The sequence below is a fragment of the Acomys minous genome, assembly GCF_964271855.1.
Source record: "Acomys minous genome assembly, chromosome: 10".
Taxonomy (NCBI): domain Eukaryota; kingdom Metazoa; phylum Chordata; class Mammalia; order Rodentia; family Muridae; genus Acomys; species Acomys minous.
Window position 1 is genome coordinate 10,424,032 of NC_140491.1, and position 20,990 is coordinate 10,445,021.

Genomic DNA, 20,990 nt, shown 5'->3' on the forward strand with positions numbered 1-20,990 from the left:
ATGGCCTAAATATGGTTTGCTTTAATAATAAAATCAGAGAAATGTTGGGGAAAAAACACATGGAGGTCAGGAATATATATTATTTCATTGTGCCCTTGCAAGTATTTCATGTTCTTTTCACTTTCTGTTCTAAAAATAAATAAATAAATAAATAAAACTGCCTGTACACAGAATCTTTCAAATGAAAAGGTATAGGACTGAGGATCTGGATTCAAAGAAACAGGGCAGTAAAATAAGCTGTTAAAAATTAGGGCAGAATGATAGGCAGGAAACAATTAGGGCACCGTAGTTCTGAGATAGAAGTAGAGGGCAAGGAATGGCAGAATATGACAGGTGAAGGATGAGCTGGGTCTGTACATTACAGAACAGGAGGATGGAAGACTCAGACTGAGCGGGAAAATCAAGTGAACATCTGCTGGCTGCAAAAAAAACGTGCCAACACCCCAAAGGTGAACTAGGAAACTGAACAGGAAAAACAGTAACAGGCTTCAGACTGATCATAAGAAATTAAAGATACCTCCTGAAGATGAAAGAAACTTAACTTTTCCCTAAAGGACATATGTATTTTCTGTTTGGGTTTTAATTAATATAAAAAATTTATAAGCAAGTTTCAAAATATTTCTAATATAGTGTGTGCACTGGATTTTATTGTATTCTACCACAATGTATTTAAATCGAAGTTTATAAAATTTCTTACATGGTTGATTATGGAAATGCAAAGTAATATATTAGAATAATGCAAGATATTTATCATATTTTCATATTTTAATTTTTACATTAAAATTTAAATTTACCATTTAAAACTATTATTTTTGCTTTTTACTTCACTTCTAGTTTATTCTTCTAAACTTCACATTAACAACAAAAACTGATACAGCAACAAAAAAAAAGGAAAAATAAACTCAGCTCTTATCTACAAAAGAACAAAACAATAGTTAATACTTCCCAATGAAGGCTCAGGAACACTAGGTAATTTAATATAAAAATACAACACATCCCTTTACAGGTGTGCACAAAGATTTGAAAAGAGCAGTTTGAAGAAATATATATTTCTTTTAATGTGATTTATAACAATATGGCAATTTCTAAGAAAATAAATCGCTCCTGAGAAAAAACTCAGCAGAAATGAGCGCATGTTAACACTGCGCCTGCTTTCCAGGTATCCTGAAACTTTGCAAGGAATATTCTGTGTACAGAGACCGGTCAGCTTCCTAATGCTACCATGAGTTCCTATGGACACTTAACTCCACAAATCTAAACTCAGTTTCCTCCATGAGCAGAGGCAGTTGTGAAAAAAGAACCAATGGTAAACACAGAATGTCATTCAACTGAGGTCAAAGTCAAACTGCTGGGAAGTGAGAAAAATAATTAATAATAAAGATAATATAAGATCACTTGTGAAAATAAAAATTAGTTCCCTTGATGCAGAAGAGCAAGGCCAGAGAGAAATGAGGCACGGTTGAATCCTCAGGTCAACCCTGAAGTTTCACCTGTGTGTGGTAAAATACGCTTTGACTTTTAAATGTTTTAGCTACACTTTTTTCTTTTGTTTGATGTCAGCCTTTTTTCCCTGCTCTGCCTAGATTCATTTTTATATTTCAGTCAGGGTCTTTTTTCTACACTCACTTTTTTCATACAACACATTTTTAAATTAATCATAATTGCATGTAAAAGTGTATAATTCCAGATAGTGTCAATATTCCACAATATTTTTTCCCCACTGGAGAATAACGATGTTACTGAAAATGTTTACAATTGTTCAAAAAGCTCCCCATAGATTTGGAAGTTCAACTTCCTTGGAGGAAATTCAGGCAACAATCACTAAACTGAAACACTCCTGTGAGAAAACTGCAGGCAACATCATGTTACAAAATATGTATTACGTTTTATAAAGAACTTGAAATAATTCAGCTTTAAGTCAGCTGTTGACTATAATCAGGTCATATTCAACGTATAGAAATAAAACAAAGCATAATTTTTTAAAAAGGGAACAAAATGTCAAAATGAAACATAAGCTCTTATCTTTTGCTGGTGGCTAAATTTAATGCTATATCTCCTAAAGCTATTCATGTCTTTCTGTCTTAGGAGAACAGCTATATTCTGAACCATGTACCAAAACCTCCCACAGAAACCACCTGCTCATTACTTCTCCCCAGGCTCTGCTTGCTCTGTCTTTCTTTGCCAAGAAGCTACTGCCTATATGTTGTTGCTATCATGAGTTCACATCCGTGGTCAGAATCAACAACAGACATCATTTCTTCACTGTAATGAGAAATGGAGGAATTCCAAAAGTATGATGTTCTTGAATCTGTATTTAGTTAGAATGGGCAGATATTTGTCCATCAATAAGCAGAAACTTTCATCTGCTTGATGCTTTGTGAGATGTCAAGTATTATGTGATGCATATGTCCTTATGCTAGGGTTTGCAGGTAGTTTGTCTTCAACAAGTTCTGTGTTGGAGATTTCTTCATCAATAAAGCCATATTGATGTATTAAAACCTTTAAAAATTGAGACTCGGTTAAGGTGGTGAAAACAGGGGTGTGTGGCTCTCTCTCACCTCTCCCCGTTCCCTCTCTCTCCTCTCTCTCTCTCTCTCTCTCTCTCTCTCTCTCTCTCTCTCTTTCTCTCTCTCTCATACACACACACACACACACACACACACAAACACACACACACACAAACACACACACACAAATCATGACCGGTGTTTGCCTTTACAACTAAACAATCTAAGTATCTTTTAGAGAACATATCCTCTGTATCACTCTAATCACTTGTTTGATTAAGAAAATCTTATTGATGCACTAAAGATATAAGAATTATGATGAAATTTCTTGGTAATGTTCTGTATGAATTTTTGTAAATATTGATTAATGTCAGTCATAATACAGTTTATATGTTAACGTTATCTGTTATTATATGTTATATGAAATCAAATTGAAGATTAAGAAGTTAAAATATAAACAGTGTCACACAACTAGTTCAAGGAGGACACTGGGACCTACATGCTAGAATTTCAGAAATCATTTCTATAAACCTAAACACTGATAAATGGTAATTCTTATTATAATGTTTTTGATACAACAATCCTCACACAAATAGAAAAAAAACTTGTATGCTTGTATTCTTACATCTGTCCTTTTATTACATTTAAGCTACACTAATGATATTCTCAGAAGGTGTAAAAAGCACAGGAGCATATATTAAGAAAAATGTATTTAGATTGTTTTTCTCTATTTCAAACCATGTTGCTTCTTGTATCTTTAAGTAGAGCATCATGTGAGCTTGTTTGCCCACTGTGTTCTTGTGTCTCTGAAATGATAGGGCACTGGTTTTCTTTACATTTCCCTTCATTCATAGTAAGGATGATCTGATCCATCATTTATCAGTTCCTTCCAAATAGTAAAATGCAGACATTTAATATTCATTAATATTTACTTAAATATCTACTTTTCCCAACCTGGTTTGACTTAATAATATAAATATAAAATCAACAAAATTCTCACTAATGTACATCTGATTCTATATTTTGCTCTATAATAAAACAAGGTATCTTGACCTCATATCTGCCTTCTGGTACGGCCCTACTTTTTGCTGCATTTCACACAAATATGAAACAGTTGTCTACAATCCATTTCAACTTTCCGAACTTTCCATTGCTGAACTTGTGCCCCAGCTCTCCACTGAAGCTGCTCTTGTGTGTCTCACCGCTGACCTTCTATTATAGAGAAGAATGTTCCTTTGTCTCGCTTCTTCTTATATATTTCCTCAGAAGCACTCAAAAAAATATTACAGACCCACTTTGAAACACTAAATGTCCTTGGTTTTTGTGATTTTTTTATTGAGTCCTGATTGTCCCTCTACCTTCCTGTTGGATCTTCTTGCATTGACTTTTCTGTGTCTTATTGTTTTTCTTGAGTCATAAATATTGTTTGCTTCAGAAATTCTGAGACTCTCAATTGCCTTTTTTTTTTTAAACTTTTACTTTAAACTCTTCTTCTTGGTCATCATATCATAGACATAAACTTGACAGTGTGAGGCTGTGTGTGACATTGGTTATGTGTCTTCAAAGTTGAATTCTATCCTGAATTTCAGGCTATTAGATCCACATTGTTTTTATTTGTGTGTTCATCGCTTCCTTCCTTCATTTTAACAGTTCCAGCACTTTGTAGATGTATAGAATTAAGTTTTAAGCATGCTCAAATATTTCCCTATCCAACACAGGCTGCTTTTTTCTTTACAGTTCTAATATTTACTTATTTTTTAAATATATATTTTATTAATTTATGCATATTACATCTCAATTGTTATCCCATCCCTTGTATCCAGCCATTCCTCCCTCCCTCCCACTTTCTCCTTACTCCCCTCTCCTATGACCATCCCTGAGGGAGACCTCCTCCCCCTGTATATGCTCATAGGGTATCAAGTCTCTTCTTGGTAGCCTGCTATCCTTCTGAGTGACACCAGGCCACTCCATTAAGAGGACACGGTCAAATATTGGATACCAGAGTTCATGTGAAAGTCAGTCCCCACTCTCCACTTAACTGTGGAAATGTCTTGTCCATTGGCTAGATATGGGTAGGGGTTTTGAGTTTATGCACGTAATGTCTAGTCAAGGACACCTTGGCTGTTGCCATAGTTTGAGCAGAACCCTTGGACGCAGATTTGCCCATCATAATGTTCTGCTTGGAGGTTTCTAGGACCCTCTGGATCCTTCTATTTCCCCCATTTTCCCATGCTTCTTTCACCTAGAGTCCCAATAAGATGTCCTCCCTTCTGTCCCACTTTCCTGGTAAGTGAAGACTTTCTGGGACATGCCCCTTGGGCTAGTGTCCGTATATAAGTGGGTATATGCCATTTGACTCTTTCTGCTGCTGGGTTAACTCACTCATTATGCTTAATATCATAGTTATTAGCATCATTATTATTGACATTATTTGCTTTGGTATTTTAAGGATTTTTTTTTATAACATGCTAGGACTCTTTCACTAACAGAAGGAACCTCAAGTGATATGCATCACTAGGGTCTCAGAAGCATTCAGAAGTGTCCTCTGAGCATGTATTTTACTATGCCTTAGGAATAATTATAGATACTTAAAGAACTAGTGTTATAATTATCAATTTTATTTAAAGATAATTATTTCTATAATATGCTATTTATATTAGTCTGTGAACCTTATAGTCTATAAAATTTCTTGACAAAGTCGCCATGATACTTCTAACAGAGACCAAATTTTCTCTTTCTGTTCCCTTGCACATACACTTTTTCTTGCCATATTTACTCAATCCTTCCATAAACAATTCCTTTAGTAACTGATACCATGTGTCTGGGTAACACACAATATCTAACATTACTCAAATTTTCAAAGCTTTCTCTTCAATAGTATAATGAATCCAATTAAAAACATATCCATGTTTATTCCTAAGTACTAAACATTGTCTATTCATGGTCTGACGGCTTCCCTTAACACATGTTTTATAAACTGTAGTATTTTTTATGTAAAAAAAAAACTTATTTTTTTATTAATTTTATTTTTTACATATACATTTATATTATTACACATATATACAATAAACTACCCAACAAGAAGAACCATGAAACTATCTGGAAGTATATAAATATTACATTATTAGTGGTTTTTTTTCCTATTTGTATTTGGAAGACTTGAAGAGAATATCTTTCCTATCTGGGTTCATCTAAAATTCTGAATGTAAATCAATCATTTCTACCACAGATAAAATTCTGCCTAGAAATGGGCAAGCTTTGATGCAGGCAGAATTGAAAGCCAAACTCTGCCAAGACAAGCAAATCCTCCATAGCTCCTGTTCACAAAGATGTCTATCATATATATTGACTATGAAGGCTGAGGATGATGCCCCAAATTATAGACACAGTTTTGTGTGACTGCTCAGGTAGCAAACTGTCTCTGTCATCTTCTCATTAGGAAAGGTACTAACCTGCACTAGATAGATGTTTTGAATTGATAATGATGGGATATGATAAATAATGATTTTAAACCAGATTTTAGATGCACCAATATAGGAAAAATGCTTTCTTCAGGGCTGCCGAATACAAATAGCCAAAACACTAAGAATGTAACATTTTGATTGTGTCATGGGTCTTCTTGATATACGTAGTTTATTGTATATATATGTGTGTAATTATATAAATGTATATGAAAAGAGTAAAAAATATTAAAAAAAAGAACTAAGCAATCATTAGAAAAATTTAAAAAACTGTAAGTTAACTAAACAATAAGTTATAAAAAATTCAAGGAGGATACAGTAATGTTTAATTACCTTGTACCTTTGAATATACTGAAGTCTACTTTGGCTGTTTTCTAATCTGAAGCAGTAGATTGGCATAACAGATGAAAAAGGCAGTGCTATTGCTCACCCCTCCCTGAAGGGGGAGCCACTTGCTGATGCAAAGCATTCCAGGTTTCACTTTGCAATAATTTTGTGTGAAAAATATGTGAAGATGAAGATTTCTTTTTATTTTCTTACATTGAAATATGCCAGAAGATGACAAACCATGTACCTCTTCTCAGGAAATGACTAGAAAAAAAATTGACTTCTTTACCTTTCACACATTTAATAGTATGTGCACAAGACAGTGCATTACACAGTGAAGGCTACGGGAGGATAGAAGCGATTTCTCATCTCAGAAAAACACTCTCAACACAGTTTGTTTACTTCATTCACCCCCCTGGCTAAATCTCAGTGGAGAAAAACATTTCTACTGTTCACCCCTGGCCTAGGTCTTCAGAGAGTTTCCTGTGAGTTGTATCACATTTATAGTCTTGGTTTTCTCAGATGGCTACAGTGAAGTCCCAATAACTGAATGACTTTTAAAATACAAACGTGTTCAATAAATACCAGGATGCTAGATGCCTGATATGAGAGCAGTGTTCACGTGTTGGATGTTGGTTGATTCCGGGTTTGGCCATCATCTCTGTCCCTTCACATGTGGTGGCACAAAAGTAAAACAGTCTTCTGTGATCCTTGTTATATGGGCCCTAACAGTACTCATGGCCATGAATTCATAACCTCACACCTATGTACGATGACATTGGGAAATATGACTCCAGCATGGATATTTGGGGTAACATTTAGTTCATATTACTTACTAGGTGTTAAATCTCTACAATTAATAATACTAAGCAACCAACATATATGTTTCAAATATATATGTATGCTATAACATGAAACTCTAAAATGGTGGACAAGAAAACATAATTGTCAAATTTGGCATTCTTAGGAGGGAGGGGCAAAATCATATATAAGATGGTGACCTTCCATTCAGCATGCATTTAAAACAAATGCTATCACTGAATCTGTCATAAGTCTAGGCAAGTCCATGGATTATATTACTTCAATATTTCTTTGAGTAAAAACCTTAAGTAAACATTGAAATATGAATAGGATTGAATGAGTGTTTTAAGGAGGCAGAATACATGCCCAAGAATAAAGAAAAGCTATATATATGGATACATAATAAAAGATATAAAATTCTAGAAAGTCTAGGACTGGGGTGTTATGTACATTCAACTACAATAGGTAGGGAATGGTTGCATTCATCATAAACAAATAATGATGCAATACAAAGGGGAAAGGAACGCTAGAGTCAGAACTGAGGAAGGCTGTTATATACACAGCTGTTAGTAGTGTAAAAATAGAAAGAACATCTCTGTCAAAAGAAAATCTTTGAAGTCTAAAACCTGATCATTTATTTCACTATATTAGGCAACATTATCATTCCGTTTCATAGGATCCCATTTAAAGCAACTCAGCAGAATTGAACGTAATTCAGATACTTACTGCAAACAGGAAAGAGGTGTGGTAGGATGTGTGTTAATCAGTTTCCTGTTACTGACCACAATTGGCTAATTTAATGAATAGTTACAGAGACTCTACTAAATGCGAGTGTGAATAGACTCAAGACCTGGAAATATTATAAAACTGAAATTATTAGTCAATTTCCAGAAATAGAAGAATATGGTATTGAGATAAAATTGAGATAAAATGAGTACTTGGACTGATTTAGGTAAATGATACAAGAACATTTCTTCAGAGGATGATACCAAGGGTTAAGACCAAGCAGAAAGAGATTTGATCAGTGAAAGATGCTGTGATGTAAATTATTAGGTCTATCATATGAAGCAATTGAAATCAAGGAAGCAGAGAAAGAAGAAAACTAAATCTGTACCCCATAAAATTTGTTTCGGTTCTTTAATGTGCATTTTTTTTTGTACATTTCAATCAACTTTGATGTTACAATTCCCATGTTGTAAATTATCTAACAGGAGAGACTTAAATTTAGTGATTAGCAAAGTTATATAATAAGTAAATGGTACAGCTCAGATCTGTTAAATTATTTAAAAATGCTTTCTTAAATTAGATACTATAATCACAATGGCTAATTGACACATTAGAGATTTATTTTCAAATATTACTCTCATCTAGAGTCCCAATAGAATACCATGTCCCCTGGAGGGGGAGACCTGGTGGCACTCAGAGGAAGGACAGCAGGTTATCAAGAAGAGACTTGATACCCTATGAGCATATACAGGGGGAGGTAATCCCTCTCAGGAACAGTCATAGGGGAGGGGAATAAGGGGAAAATGGGAGGGAGGAAAGAATGGGAGGATACAAGGGATGGGTTAACCATTGAGATGTAACAAGAATAAATTAATAAAGGAAAAAAATGTGAAAAAAATAAAAAAAATAAAAACTGTTTACAAGGAAAAAAAGAAAAAGAAAGAAAAAAGAAATATTTCTCATACACTCAGCTTCCTACAGCCTTGTGGAATTTGTTGAGCACTCAAATGTAGCAAATAGGTAGCTCAGTCTCCCTATGGGTCCACTATTAAGGGAAGTATTGCCTGTCACTGTCACAGAGAAAGAGGGTATAGGCAGTCCTAATAAAAATCTGATGCTCCGTATTTGACCACCTCCCCTTGGTGGGGAGGCCTGATGGCACTCAAAGAAAGAATACCAGGCCAGCAAGATGAGACTTGATAGCCTGTGACCATATAGTCGGGGAGGAGGTCCCCCTCTGTCTTAGACCTAAGGGAGAGGAATAGGCTGAAAGCAGGAGGGAGGGAGGAATGGAAGGATACAAGTGATGGGATAACAATTGAGTTGCAATCTGAATATTTAAATAAAAATTTAAAAAGCAAAGTTAAAAAAAACTTGATATGCTAGGGTCAGTTGGTGGGGGAGAAGGGCACCACCCCCTCTAGGAGGACCATGGTAGAAGAAGAGTGGGGAGGTGGGATAGTAGGTGGGACAGGCAAGAAATGAAGGAGGGGCCTATAATTGGTATATAAAGCAAATAAATTTTAAAAAATAAAAAAATTACAAATAAAAAAGGAAGAGGAAACGTATTCAGTTGTTTGCTTTTAAATGTAATCTGAGCATAAAAACAATGTAAATCGGTTGAAATAATTTTAAAAGCATTTCTTTCATTATAACTTCGTTTTCTATTTCCTTGACCAATATATTTGTTTAAAAATGCTCCAATCATCTACTTTTTTTTAGAATTGTCACAAAATATAATTATCAGGAATGTGGAGAGCAGCAGTTTGGCCCACAAAGGCACACTTGCCATTCACAGTGCATGGTGGCTGTAGGGAGATTGAAAACTTGTGTCAGAGAAACTAGTAAACATATTCTGAAAAGCCTTTGCAGTTGGCTTTTTTTCTTACCCAGAAAACCAACTGTTTATGGCAGCTACTGCCTCGGGGCTATGTGGAGCAGTTGTGTTCATTGATTAAGGAAACTAAAGACATATCAAGACAGAGTGAAACACAAATAAGACCTTTCAAAGGCATCTAATGATGAGATTTCTTCAGGGCAAGCACAATGCCTTAAACTTCTAAGCTTCCCATAAAATCTCTTTAAATAATCTCTACTCTATTTAAGTTCTAGGAAACAAAGCCACTTTTTGCAAGCTGCAATAACAAATGGAAGCACTTCAACCCATACTGAGTAGGAAACACTGCAGTAAGTGAAGGGGAAAATGAACTTGGTTTTTAAAGCAGAACCTATTCTGTGTGATAACACAGGTAAATAAATTTGCTTAGCATTATAAATTATTGGATACAAATGTATCTCATTTAAAAACACTAGAAAAACCTTCTAAAATGACTAAACCATCTTAAGTTCTTACAAATCACACATACAAAATAAGCAGTCTTCATCAATTTCATAAATCTCCTATGCCCTTATTACAAAATACTATCGTGATGCTTTTAGTCATTGAATCATACGAGTTTAACCTTATCTTTTTATTATAATTATGTGTGTATTATGATGTCTTTATACAACATTTATAAACTTTGGACTATTTCTGTCTGTCATATCATTTGAACAAGCAGAGTCATATTCACGTAGTATCCACCTGACAATAATGTAAGCTGTGTCATACCTCTCTGATCCTGTTGCTGCTGCTTATAATACACTTAAAAAGAGACGGTGGTATAAAGTTGTTTATGTCTTCTAAAAACATACACATTTATTTGGTAACCCAAAGTAAAATTATTATAGACTATTGGAGTTTAGGATAGAGATCTACTGAAAATTTTAATAAACCACTCCCATTCCTTTCCATTTACTCAATATGTTCTGGTTTTTCTAGGAAGGGTAACATGACAATTCCATTCACAACTTTTCGGTTCTATTTCAAAACGCCTGAAACTAAGTATGTTATAATTTATTTGACACATGCTTATGAAGAATAAGGAAGCCAAGAACGTGACTCTGATATGTGTTCGCCATCTCCTAACTGAGCGTTACAAAGAAAAACATGCAGCCCCAGTGACCGCTTTCTCTTGGATGGAGGTATAAGCAGTACCACATTGTTCATTCTCTTATGTAATCCTGATTGCTTCCCAATTTTCTTGCTCCCAAACATCATCTGCATATGAATTTGGAATTGAGAATTTTAGTTTGATCTTTTCAAAAATTGCATACAAATGGTAGCAGAAATGAACTGGACAAGAATGCCATAGAATATATAGTAGAAGGGAAGAAATCTAGCAAATGTGGATAAGATTCAAAGTCCAGAATTTCCAAATTATTAGAGCCCCTGGTCACTCTGGCCATGTAGCGTTTTTTTTTTTTTTTAACCGAACACTTGTTTAATGATGTTCCAAGGGGAAGCGGACATATTACATGGACACCAGCACGTATGTCCTTGCTTCCTTATCATCTCACATCACTCCTTATTTCTTATTATCAGAAAACATAATTCCTGCCTCAGGATTTCCCTTTTATCATACATGCTGGTTTCTGTTTATAAACCTGGGAACTGTGCAATTCGAGGTAAAGAAATGGTTAACTTACCATCGTGTGCTTAGTTTAGATGTTCCACTATGCATATTACGCCAAGGAATAAGTCCAATAAAGTCTCTTTGCTGGCAGATCAGATGTGCAATAATAGTAATAGTTTAGGAGCAGAAATCTGTGTGATTATCCCTATGCCCAACTGATACACATTCAAATACCCATTATATAGGTACTATGGTGGACAGTAGGATCAGCTTGAGAAGCAGAGTAATACTGTCTTCTCATTTGCATGTACCATGTTATCTGTGCTGGTCATGTCATATAATTTCTATTATTGGTACTTCTTTTCCTTAAGGATTGGAGAATAGAATTTAGTTCATGTCTCAAAATTAGTAAACCATGGCTAGTATCCTTCGATATATATGCATTTTGTGTATATTATCTAGGATATAAACAGGATTCTTTGTTTATTTCTTTTATTTTTAAAGTGACATGACTTTATGCTAGGATCCAAGAGCCTTCCTCTGACACCAGGGCTTTCCTTAACTCCATACTTTTAGCTCACCACTAATAAATGCATGTCACAGAATTTCACATCATATAAGAACAAGAGGTAAAGCATGTTTACACTATGCTTTAATTCTTGTCAGAACACCATTCTACTGGGAATAATGAAAACAGGAGATTCTATCCATAAAGTAGATTTCTACAGTGTCATAGTAATCATGTAATCTGGCTGATAAAGACATAACATTGGACATGGTGGCTGTATTTGTCAGTACTAGCAAGTTTCTCAGTGTACTGTCATTCATATTTATAGCTTTGCTAAAGAATCCAGTGTATTTCTCCATTCTCCCATGCTTCTCTCATCTAGAGTCCCAATAGGATGTCCTCCCCTCTGTCCCACTTTCCTGGTAAGTGAAGACTTTCATGGGACATGCCCTTTGGGTTAGTGTGCAGATATAAGTGAATATATACCATTTGATTCTTTCTGCTTCTGGGTTAACTTACTCATTATGGGGACTGGCTTTCATACGAACTCTGGTGCCCCATATCTGACCACGTCCCCTGGATGGGGAGGCCTTGTGGCACTCAGAGGAAGGATAGCAGGCTACCAAGAAAAGACTTGATACCCTATGAGCATATACAGGGGGAAGAGGTCCACCTCATACACAGTCATAAGGAGGGGAGGAAGGGGAAAATGGGAGGAAGGGAGGGAGGAATGGGAGGATACAAGGGATGAGATAACAGTTGAGATGTAATATGAATAAATTAATAAAATATATTTAAAGAATAGAAAGAAGAATCCAGTGTAATGAGATAAATACAGATGTCTATATATGGTCAACTGTCTTTAAATTATTTGTGTGCTTAATACTGACATTGCTTGAATAGATTTATAGTGGCATTTTTGTCATTTTAGCTATGACCAGAGTTGCTGAAGAGGTTGTGTCTGTAACTCTCACTTGACTTAACTACTTTAGTAGCCTAACACAAGACAAGCATTCAGTTGGTGATGTCACAGATTATACCAAATCACAAGGTAGGACTGTAGAAATTATAGAGTAGCACAATTTTTAGTAGACCTATGAAAAATTCCACATAGTGACTTGAAAAATGTATTTATTATCAGAGAGTTCTTTTATATTTCAATTCAATTTAATTTATTTTTAAAAGCCCATATTTAGAATTGCTGTAACCAGGGAAGAGAGCCAACTCAAACTCTACTAAGGGTCTTACATATTGCACTCAATATGGAAATTTCTTTCTTCTCACCTAGAGCTTGCACTAGGAAAGTTCGAACATGCTGTTTTTCCTACACTGGAAAGTAATTATATCTGGGAAGAATAAATTCTGTATTATTTTCAAGCAATTTGCTAAGTGAAAGCCAAGTGTTCTGAGTAGCATAAATCCATCACAGAATGATGACTACTTTCTGTATTTCATCTCTTTACCCGTTCTGTAGTTATTCATCCTCCATTACGCAATTTTTTTTTCAGTTTCTGGATTTCCACTTGTCTTGCTTCAACAAATTCCAAAAGTATTCTATGGCTATTTGATCAAAGTCCTAAATCAAAGTAATATATATTGATGTTAACATGTGTTCCCAATACTTGTGTGGCTGAAGAAGGACGAGGAGCTGGAAGTTACCCTGGGCTATAATAGCTGGACTCTGAACCAAAATAATGAAGAAATCCCATCCCAATTACAAATGGAATATTATATGTAAATTACCAAAACTCAGAGCCTTTTAGTAAATACTTAAAACACATTAGTTCACAGTATTCCTTTTATTCAGTTACACACATTATATATTCCTCTGTTCATAAAAATAAAAGTGATTTGAAATTACCTGAACATCAAGGCGCATAAAAAAACAGAAATTGAAAAAATAGAAGAAATATAAATATTGATTTCCATGCCAACTTAAATAAGTTGTTCTTTATTTTTTTATGCTCTCAAAATTGATTTTCAATACTAGTTAGAAAAATTGATGCTTATTACTTGAAGATTTATACAGCTCTTCTGTATGTAACGTGTCTAAAATTTTCAGCATCGTGATGAATTAATATAATATATTAAGATTATTTAATAAAATATGTTTTAGAAGGACAAATGGTTTCAATATGTCAGGTGTGCTTCATGGATCAATATAAATGCAAAGAGTGAAATCATCCATTATATATTTCGGCTTCCTTTTTAGGAATCTCAGGTGATGATTTGTGGGAGGTAGCATCATCAGAAATTTAATAGTAGTAATTTATGTTAAAATAAAGGATTTATGATAGGTATATTTTTACTCACGAAACAAGATAGATTGGAATTATCCATCATTGCTGTCTAAAAGAGTTTGGATTATTATAATTTATTTTACAGAGTATTCTGTAGGAAATAGAGTTGGCTAGCCAACATCTTATTATTAGCATCACAAGATTTTTTTCAATAAGGATAAGCTGCCAAAAACTTAATACTACGGGGAAAATAATCAGACTCTATTAAGAAAAATAAGGGTGTTTTTTGGCTGCTATTTTTGTGGTTAAAAACTTAAAATATTCATCCAGAACATTCTGAATTATTTTCTTATTATTACAAAAGAGTTCATAACTCAAATCATCAATGTTACATACCATTTTATGTACGTTCATTGAATCATCCATTTTCAATATCAGTAATGTTTGTGGACTGCTATTGGCACCATGAGCTGAACCTTCACCAATAAAAATCAACACTTCACTCTTCATCTTTACTCAAGATACTTTCTTCTAAATATGTGAAAAAAGCTTAAAGACCTCTACATAGGTATACACAGGAACACATGCAATATCAAATGCACACACATACATGCATGCACACACACATGCAGAAACGGTGTATTGATGTAATAGTTATAAATTGAATATTAAAAGCACTTACGGGTGGTCTGACTCTTCTCACTAAGGAAATAAAATTGAAAATGGAAATAGACATTTGAGCAAAAGTGATTTCACGTTCAAATATGATGTGCAAGACCAGGAGAGGTTCTATAAAATCAAAATCATTTCATAGGATTGAAAATTAGTGTTTGTTTAGGGGGCAGAAATGGCAGGACCTTAGTAACTTTTGCCTGTTAGAGTAGTTCTTGTGAAGAGAATGTAATCTTGCCTTAGTCTTAGTTTTTTGGTGAGTTATCAGTGTCTGCTGGCTATAAGTTAGTAAAGGTTACATTTAGGGATTTCTTTCTTTCTCTCTCCTATCCTTATTTCTCTCTTATCTTTCTATCCAATCCAGCATTAGAGAAAAATAGGTGAAGGAGGGAAAGATAAAAGGGAAGGATACATATTTATAGGATAAAAAATAGATGACTGAATCTACTACCTTCAAATATTTCATGATGGTGTTTTAGATTGATGGAAATTTAAGACTATGTATTCAACTCTTTTTTTTTTTTATTCATGGTATTACCATTAGCATTTTTCTCCTTTATTAATTTATTCTTGTTACATCTCAATGGTTATCCCATCCCTTGTATCCTCCCATTCTTCCCTCCCTCCCATTTTCCCCTTATTCCCCTCCCCTATGACTGTTCCTGAGGGGGATTACCTCCCCCTGTATATGCTCATAGGGTATCAAGTCTCTTCTTGGTAACCTGCTGTCCTTCCTCTGAGTGCCACCAGGTCTCCCCCTCCAGGGGACATGTATTCAACTCTTGCTTTGTGTATTGCATATCATATGTTAATAAAAATTTAAACTGTATGTTGTATCTTGATAGAAACTTAAGTTTCTTTTGTTCAACATTTACCTAATGTATTTTACATGTGCAACTCATTTTAAAGGGGTGATGTACAGTTCTAGACTTATGAAAACTGTTATAACCTGTTCAGGATTGTCAGAGATAGAAGTTGGTAGGTAGTCATCCATAAATCTTACTAGGGACTAAATTAGTTAATTACAGAATAAGCTTTATCTAGTCTCTCATATACTTTTAAGCAAATAGTAAATAGCTAAAAACAAACAATGTTTGTTTATCTATATTAGATACATTAAGATAGATGAGTCATGAGAATGATAAATAAACAGATATATGACTAAATAGATATCGATATGCATAATAGTAAATAGAAAGATGTCTTCAAACACTTCAGATATCTATAGAATATGGCATTTATTGGGGCTTTTCTGAGAGAGACAGAGACACACCTGCTCCTGACCACACCTCTAATCTACTTCAATGGAGAGTATGGGCATAGACGAAAGAGGGTGACAGAATGACCACTGGACCAAAGTGCTGTTCTTGTCTCTACTGGTGATGGCACAGGGACAGCCAAAACTGTGACTACAGCAGAGCACAGTGTAACTGGTTGTGAAGCCTTATGAGGACTGGCTGGAACATTCTTCAAAATTCCTACCTCACAATCATGTCTGTTCAATATACTGGGCCAGAAGGCTGAAGACTAAATGTTCCAACAATAGTGAAAAACCTGTGACTGTCCACACAATCAACTCTCTCTGTCCTGCCTTGTTTTTAGAAGTTGCTTGTCTGTGCTTCCTTCACATTAGATAATATTTCTTTCTTTGATCTTTGATAGTGCTGAAGTCTAGATAGCCACAGTGTTACTATAAGCTTTAGTTTAGGAATTAAAAACATGTTTATAGGTTGATTAATATAATTTCTATTAAACAGATTTTTTTTAAAACTTTGGACATTAGGAAAGAACAGGATAGAAGAATACTTTCTCCAGGATTGTCAAATATGAAAGGACTAGGTTATGTACATGTAACTTGTACCTGATGACTCAGTATATGTATTTCTTGGTTTTTGCCTATTTAAAAAATTAATAGAAAAGGTGATGTATGAAGAGAATGTAATCTTGCCTTAGTCTAGGCCCAAAGTGGAAACAGTCTTGGGATGTCACTCCACCTAGACTTTGTCTCTACAAACTGATAAACATCTGAGATAGACTCAGAGGAGGTAGTATCAGCCTAAGACACAAGGTGACTCCAGCAGGGATTTGGAGGATTGGGGAAGGCAGTGTGATGCTCTGGGGAGGGGGGACACCTCCAAGTTTGGTCCACGGATGGTACAGCTTCTTCTGTTTGGATAGATGATCTGCAAGGCTCCTGAGAATTATGCCAGGGGAATTGCCCCATGGAACCGATATCCAGAAGGTTTCATTCTTGTTCTCCTTAATCTTCTTTCCCTCCTATTTAGGGTAACTAGGGTATAAAAGAGGTACATGCCTTTAATAAATTCCTAATAAAGTTGAATATTTAAGGAATCGGAGTCAAAAAGTTCTATCTCTAACTTCACAATAAAGCTAAAAAATAATGTAGCTATATTCCAAATCTGAATTTGTCAAACAATTTGAACCAATACTTTAAAATCATATAAGGCTACTTCTGTATATATTAAGATATTTCAATTTTCACGGAGCCCATCAGTCAAAGGTTAAGCAGTATAAATTCTTTGAATGTTTCTGTTCATCTCATTATCCAATAATGATCTACAGGATCCCACTATATGCTTCAGAGGAATGGACTTTTGGGCATGACTGTATTATAAAATGTTGAAATCTCTCAAAATCCTTAACTTTGAGAATTTTTTCTTTTTAAGCTTACTTTTACATTACTAATGATATTTTAATACTTTGTTATTATTCCTATATTCAGACTTCCTTCACAATCACAGAAAGTTCAAACCACTGTCATTCTTTACTGGGTGACCTTTCCTCTGGAGAGCATTACCCTGGCATCCGCTGGCACGCTGCAAAACATGACACTTTAGAAGCAGTGATGTGGCACACCAGTCATGATTCATTTGTCCAGAATTCCAGTGTCAGATGTGATTAGGCCAAAAAAAAAAAAAAGCTTTTCCTCTGTAGTCTGAGTTTTTGGTGTACTAAATAAGAAATAATTTGCTGATAAAATATCAGATGCATCAATTTTATGGCTTTGTAAAAATTAGAGATATATAAATCATTATTGTCTGGCTCATGTATACCTATTTTGTAGATATTTTATGTAAAGAGTCATAAACCATTATTATCTTATCTATACATACATATTTTGAAGTTAGTTTGTGTTGAAGTCTTCGATTTTACCTTTTCTCAAAGCACAGCACCTGCTTTAATTTATGTAATCATAGCCATATTCTCATCATCTACTAATTTTAGCAGATGAGTGTCTCATAAGTGGATAGTTCAAATATAATAGGCCAATAAAGTAGGATGGCTTCTGGAAGACAATCTCAGTCATTTTCAAGAGGATGCATAATTGTACACAAGACTAGACTTAAATGGTTATCTATCAACTATCTATCTATATCATTTATCATCTATCTATATCTATCTGTCTATATCTATCTATCTATATCTATCTATCTATCTATCTATCTATCTATCTATCTATCTATCTATCCATCATATATGTATCTGTTGATATTTTTAACAGTTAAAACATACCCTCTGCTCAGTTTCCATGCCTTGGCTTCACTAGATCTGCCACCAATCTTTCCTATGTATTCATCATCCTACCCAACCCTTTAGAGTCTCAAGGTAGACATACCAAAATTGAATGGAAACAATCAAAATAATGGGCAGAAATGTTTGGCCTATAATCTTATTTCTGTTGCTATTTTCTGGCCAAATGCTTTAGGTTCTGTACTGCATATTATTTCTCTCCTTAGAAGGATCTAGCAGCACTGGTCCTATCTATCATTAGAATGTCTTCTAAATGCCAGTTGAGAACCTTCTCCTTGAGGAGGGGTATAAGATACCATGAATAGTAGAGCTAGGCAAGGAATTGCAGATAAAAAGGTAAAATTTGAAAACTTTAAGAGATAGAGTGTCTCCAGGAAAGGATGAGACTATTAACAGAGAGCCTTCACAGAGCTGCTTGGTTTGAGCATCAGAGTGTGCACAGACAAAAACAACATTAATACCTGTCAATGAGAGAAAAATCAAATGTCTTTTCATTCTCCCTATCTTTCTTCCTCTCTTATTTCTCTGTTATATAATTTTTAATCTCTTTTTGCTGAGGACTGAGAATATAGAATTGTGTTTTAGAGCTTGACACCATTGACCAATTATATTTGTAGTCTTTGTTACTAATTTGTCTAAACTTAGGATAAATAGTGCTTTTTTTTGCATCAGTATTTTCCATCCACCAATCTAAATTTATGATATTTCATTAATTAAGTTGTTGCTGAGATTAAATTAATTGATGCGAGTGAAATATTTTTATAATATCTGGGACTAATAAGTAGCAAAAAATGTGTCTCTTGTGTTGTTTTTCCATTTGCTTATGAAGATGTGATCTTACATTCATTCTTCTTTATGTATGTGTTATCTAAATATTTATATGGATAGTTTCCAAATCTGCTTGCCATATAGACATCTTAGGCAGGAATCTATCTAAAAATCTAAAATCTGATAATGTCAAAGTCATCTGGCTTTCAGAACACTGGATAAACAAGACCTCAGATGGTGGCGCTCTGAACAACTCGAGTAGTAGACCCCTCCTTATGTCATGATTTTGAGGGGGATTTGGAATTTTAAAGTTCTTTATGTCTTACAAAAATCTACTAATTTGTGTCAAACTTTACCATGGATACTATTTTTGTAACACTAGAGATGAACATTTAATTTTTCTCCATATTAAACACATTTGATAATGAAATGTCATGTTGTTGAAGAGTATATTTTCATACCCAGGGACTATTTCCTACTTGTCCTGGTATTGGAAGAAGAAATTTTCATGTGATTATAACCCTCTTTCCAAACATACAAGTTAAAACACAAACAGGATTTGGTGGCCAATTTTGTTCACTTCTTCACCATGACTCATCAGATTAATACATGAGACCTGAGGGCAAAACCTGGGAGGAAGAGAAAACAGGACCGGTTATCCTTAACATGCTAAGTATAAGGATATAATGAACTCATTTAGGATACTTCTATGAAAGACCCTAAAACAAAAGCTGCAATCAAGAATTATGAAATGGAGCAAAAGCTAAGAAAACGTCTTAAATTATAAAGCCCTGAAATTATTCCTCAATGAGTCCCCAAGTAGTCTGAAGGAGATTCTGCCCTTTGGTTGGTAACTCTAACCAGTATTTGCTTCTGAGAGTGGTCATCTCCTATAGCACATTTTCAGATCCCTGGCTTTCGACTCAGTGTTTGAAGGAGTTCTTCTCTAAGTGGGTTAAGTATTTTTCATTTTATACAACACATTTTAGGTCAGGCCTGAGGAACTCAAATTGCTTTCCTCATTTAAACTGCCTTCAGGCATATATTAATATGTGTTTGCTGATAAACTTACATTTCTCATATCCTTATTTAAAGATGTAAAAAATTTAAGAGCTTGGTTTAAAATAATAAGACAGAGATTTCAGATATTTTACTGGATCTGAAATTAGACAATCTGATTAGTAATCATTCCAAATTAGGAAAATGTGAAGTAAGCTAAAACAAGTGAGTAAAAGAAGAGAAATGGTGACATAATTTTTTGTTTCTTAAAATATCATCCAAATGTTCTCTAAGAATTCTAAAAGATAAAAAATACATCAGTTAAAGTGGCAAGCAAGATGTTATTTTTGGCTACTTTTATGAGGGATATATATTGAATTAATATCAACTAAAATAAACAAAGGAAAATTAAAACAATGCCTTTAAGAGCTGTGTGTGCACTGGAAACATACATTAGCTATGAGTTCAACCTATATATGGTCATTTTTATTTTATTTAGTAAATTTAAGATCCAGCTTTCCCATGTAGTCAGAGTGAAAGATGTACCATAATTATAGTTATAAAGGATGATCAAATAAAGGGAATGGTAGCATGAAAAAACCATTTAACATAGAATATCACTCAAAAGAGAATTCATGCATAAAGTATCATATTTTCTCTCTTTTAGACTATGCTAAAGCATGGTTTTATTTCAATCATGTTTCACATATAAATATATATGGCAATTATACATTGGAAAATTGGAAAATTTAGCCACTATGAAATCTTTTGTGTTTTAATATAATCAAACAATATCCCAATTCTACTTACACTGTAGTAGCATGTGACTACAAAGATAATGTTATTTTCAAGTTTCAAAGTTTATAGAGCATCAAAAGTGGTAAACTACATAATTAGATGATGAAATGGATACTAAACAATTCAGGTGAAAGAAAGTTACACTCTTTGGGTTCTATTCAGTGTAAGGAACCCTA

The 20,990-nt window shown here is 34.3% G+C and overlaps 1 long non-coding RNA gene across 1 annotated transcript in view; it reads right to left on the reverse strand.

Moving 5' to 3' along the window:
- Nucleotides 1-16,051: 16,051 nt before the first annotated feature.
- LOC311606649 overlaps nt 16,052-20,990 on the reverse strand; it is a 38,690-nt gene continuing 33,751 nt past the window's right edge. The window contains exons 3-4 of the long non-coding RNA XR_014782387.1: nt 19,497-19,646; nt 16,052-16,987 (exon numbers count right to left, since the gene is read on the reverse strand). This is a non-coding gene — a long non-coding RNA (uncharacterized lncRNA). The remainder of the gene's footprint in view (nt 16,988-19,496; nt 19,647-20,990) is intronic.